Genomic DNA, 5,181 nt, shown 5'->3' with positions numbered 1-5,181 from the left:
CTCAAAACAACCTCGAGCTAGGAATGGCTACTGAATTTGAGGCTGCCTCTGATAACCTGAGCAACCATTGGAAGAACCTAGGGTAAAGGAGTGCAATAGGAACTCTACACTGATAATGCACTAAATGAAGACTGAATTAGAGCACCACGAGCGGGCTGATAAGCTGAAGGTACTGGCATGCTAGGATGGCCACTCCCAGAATGATCCCTATCTCCAGACGACGTACCACTGAAACTACCAAAATATTGGGGCTTTTTGCCCCTCATCACCATGGCCTCCCTGCACTGACCCCTAATACGCTCAATCTTGCGCGCTATGTCCACAACCTAAAGAAATGTAGTACCAATCTCCGCCTCCCTGTCCATAGCAATCATGATACCAAAATTCAACCCTCAATGAATCTCCTCACCTTCTCAACCTCGATGGGGATCAGAAAAGATGCATGATGGGATATCTCAATAAATCTCAACTCATACTCGGTTATAGACATACGACCATGCTCAATATGCTTGAACTGTCCATACATCTTCTCCCTCTTCGTGAGGGGAACAAACTTCTCTAGGAAGAGATGTGAAAACTGACTCCATATGAGTGGAAGTGACCCTGCTAGCCTGCTATGCTCATATGGCTACCATCACCTCTTGGGTGGCCTCTGAAGCTGAAAAGTAGTGAAATCGACCTTATTAGACTCCACCAAACAAAGATTTTGTAGAATCTCGTGACAACCATTAGAACTCCTATGCATTTGCCAAAGGATCACAATCAAAATATGGAGGACCCATCTTCCTAAACCAGTCAAACCTCTTATGCTCATCCTCAGACATAGCGGCCTCCACTACTGGCCTAACAGCAACCACGAGAGGATATCCCCCAATCGGTACTACTCCTAGTGTCTGGTATACAGTAGAAACCTACTCAAGAGTGTGAGTAGCGGGAGTATATGTCCCTCCCCTGGCCTAAGAAGTAGTTGGTACCACAGAAAGTACTCCAGTGTGTGCCAAACCCTCCACAAGACCATCCAATTGAACAAGAGCATTATGAAGTATTTAGGGTAGCAATACACCCCTCTGAAACCTGAGCTGGTCTAACTGGCTCACCCTGATCAAAATTGTGCTCCTCCATCGGAGCTACTGGTGGCTCCACATCGGCTCTAACTGCAGTACGAGCTCTACCCTTGGCTCTGCCTCGACTACTACCTCTCACGAACCTAGCCTGAGGTGTTTATGCTTGCCCAACTGCTCCCGATGAATGTGTTCTCACCATCTGCGAGTGCCACGCCCCAACCTAGGGGAGCAGGACCAGCGCTCAACCGAGGTAACCTAGTCAATCAAGCCTACTTGGTGTCTACTCTCTACCCTTACCGTTGAATGATTTAAGAAGGAATAACATGAGATAGTCAACTGAGAAGATAGAAATGCATAACACTGATTTTCATTAATTGAAGAGTTTCATTGGTAGATAACAAAACAATTCAGATCCTTAGTTTACAAGTGGAAGTAAACTAGAACAACAACACTTAAGGTTCCCCCATACATACATGACCCACATTGTGTGTATGGAGCCTCTAAAATAACATGAGAAAATATGAAAGTGCCGGTGACAAGGCCTCAGCTATACCTCAAAATATAATGTACAAGGATAAAAAAAAACATAAGGCCCCAATGTAGAGTAGGGCTCACTAAATCAGCTGAGACGAGGGTACACACCTATTCAGAACGTGTGCCATCTGCTGAGGTACCACATGCATCCATTAAAGATGTAGTGTCCCCAGTAAAAGGAATATTAGTACATATGGAGTAGTACTAGTATGTAAATCTAGGTAACCTTGCATAGAATGGAATACCAACATAGGTAGAGAAAACATGGAAAGTAGTGAGAAAATTAATAGTATTTAAAATTCCAAGTAAAAACATGAGAAGAAAGTGTAGCATAAGTAAAATTCTCAAATAAACATTAACATTTTCGTTTTTGGTTTCGAGATCATTAGTTAACGACATAATAATATATATAACCACCATGGAGTCCAATCTCGACCCTATCGGCTAAGCCGTCTCACCACAATACTGTGTGGATCGACGTGTCTGTGCTAGCAATACAATACATCATCCCAATATTGGGGCATAATCTCATCATGGTGCAAAAGGGGCTTGTCCCAATCATCTCCTATACCGACACGTGTAGTGTTAGGTCTCCTTACAACCCACGCCTTCTTGGTTATATAATAATGCTCCCAAATACATTTTATTTAAAAGCATTTCATAAAACCTTTACTTTCCATTGACCTTTGGGTAATACATCATCATTTTCATTTGGCAAAATGGCCACGTTTCATTTTTATTCTCTTGGCATGGCTTATCATATGACATCAAAGGTATTTAAAGCATTGAAGAATCATAGGTACGAATACATGAGTACATAAGAGCTTAAAAATGTTTCGAAAATGAGAGCATAGCAATTTCAATTGAAATATGAATTAAATTCATGGACATTCGTTAAATCAATTACATTTGAAATATTCTTCAAAGGAGAGCATAGTGATGGTAATCGAAACAAGACTTCAGTACATAGGCATTTGAATAAATCATTCATTTGAGACAGTTTAAAACAATAAGAATAGGAACTTGGACAAACCATACTTAGAGTTCATAAGAGGTTCATGGAATCTGATTCTACGGAAGGAGTTTATCCAATATACCTTAATCGAGCTATCCTTAATATCCCTACTACGTTCCATTGCTCGTAATACTTCAATATACATTATAAAAGTTCAATTGAACTATATTAGCAAGAATTCTCATACTTAGGTCTTTTAGGCATTTTGTCAAACACCTAATATGCATACTTGTCTACTAATTCCTATAGTGGGATTTCTTCATCCCATCACAAACTTCACTATTAACAATTCATCCACCACCCTCTTTAGGCAACCAAAAATCTCCATTGGCACATGCATGACCAATCATTCATTCCCAACCCAAGAACAACATTTCCTATTCTTCACAACCATCCAGTTCCAAGATTGAGGGCTTATGGATTCCAATCACCATCCCATAAGCCCCAACATAATAATCCTACTCAGAAACTCATTATCACACTTTGCATGAGAGCTAGGAATGAAGTCTTACCTTGTTTGCAGAAGACCTTTTGTGCTTCCTTCCATGAATCCCTAAGATTTGAGCAAGAATTTGAAGAGTAGCAAGCTTGGAGCTTCTCTCTCTCCCTCTCTCTCTCTCTAGATTGATTCCTTCTCTCAAAATATAAGATTTCCCCCTCTAAAACGACCCTAAGGCCTTTTTATTAAAATATGATCAAGCTAGAATTTTTTTCAAAAATACCCCTCTGAGTCAAATCTACGATCGTGGAATGGACTGTGAATCGCCTATGCGTTCTACCAAATGGACCATAAATTGATCCACCAGATTTGAGTTGGAACAGGATATGTCTGTAGCAGATCTGCGATCTGCATAATGGTTATGCGACCCACACATTGGACTATGAAATCTCCTTCAAAATTTCCCCCAAGTAGCCATACTGATTTCGCGATGGATATGCGATTCGAAAAATATGTACGTGGTCCGCATAATCCACCGCAAAAATGCCTCAATCTTTGTTTTCTTCTGCCCTAATTTGCGATGATTCTGCAATCAGCGGAACATTTTCACGATCCGCATAACTGATCGTTGAATATCTCTCTCATGCCAACACTTCTTTCCACTTCGCGACGCATTGCATAGTCCAAAAATCTTGCTCGCCGCGAAACTTATCCTACCACCTTCCGAACATATTAGCTTGAACTTGGCACTAGAAAAACCTTAAATCCTTGTTGAACTTTTACGGGGCCTTACAACAAGAGAATAGAAAGACAAAGATTCAAACTACGGATCAATGAAGCCGCACGATTAAGAATGAAAGAAAGGAAGTTACCTAACATCCTATATCCTCTCGGAGATAAGTACAAACATCTCCATACCTATCCACAAGACTCTAATAGACCTGCTCGTGACTTGTGAGACCTACACAACCTAGAGCTATGATACCAACTTGTCATGATTCAAAATCTCACCTCAAGGTCCTCATAGCACCTAGCCAAACTTGCTACACAAGCCAACTCATAATCCACAAAATAAAGTCCATTTCCTTTAGTTAATAGTGACATATCATAAATGAAGACAGAAATAAACCAAAAAAGTAATAATATTTGATAAGGTCATAAGACAGCCTAAACACGGCCAATACCGTAAAACCCCCATGACTAGGTGGCACAAGTACACAAGAAAACTACGGAAATAAGAACAAGTCTATGTACATGACAAACTGTCTCAAATATAAATATATAGGAATAATAAAGGAATAGGGACTCAGGAATTGCGAAGTAGATCCATGAAGTGCATCTAAACCTAAGTCTCTGTGTAGTCTCCTAAGCTTAATCAGGAATCTCTACTAGAACCCATATGAGGATCTGCACAAAAAGATGTGCAGAACCATAGTATGAGCACACAATAATTAGTACTTAGTAAGCATCAAGTCTAACCTCGAAGACGTAGCAGCGAGGCGAGATGCTTCTAAATACTTACCACACTCGTATAATAATAGAATTATGAACTGAAATAGTATATAATGTCATGAATAACAAGAATCATAGATATCAACAGTTGAAATATATTAAGCATGCTTTTTCAGTACATGCATAATTATAACACTGCTCATATATAGGAATAAAAGATAGCATGCTCAATTAATGTAGTGGGGATCCAACCTAGCACATAAGGATGTTAAGTAACAATTAATAGTTAAATGAATACTTATAAATGAGGCAATAACATGAATGCATGCTCTAACCGGTACAAGATGCATGTACCCCGATACACAATCCACGTATCAACATAACCCAATACAAAATCATGTGTAGGATAAGTTCTCATGCCTTAATAAATGATCATAATCTTTGGCATGATTTCTAACATGAATAAAAGAGCAAACATAGTCATATAAGCCAAACAAATCATGAATCAAATGAGCACATAATCAAAACAAGGCATACAATATTCAAATTCTACCCCTGTCATGTTATAAACTTGGTAAGTGCATATACGCTCACCACCACGTATATACACCCCCAATACCTTAAACATGTATCAATCAAGTTAAATCCAAGGGGTTTCCCTCATAACAAGGTTAGCC

Source organism: Nicotiana tabacum, chromosome 12 (assembly GCF_000715075.1).
Source record: "Nicotiana tabacum cultivar K326 chromosome 12, ASM71507v2, whole genome shotgun sequence".
NCBI lineage: Eukaryota > Viridiplantae > Streptophyta > Magnoliopsida > Solanales > Solanaceae > Nicotiana > Nicotiana tabacum.
This window is presented reverse-complemented; position numbering follows the sequence as displayed.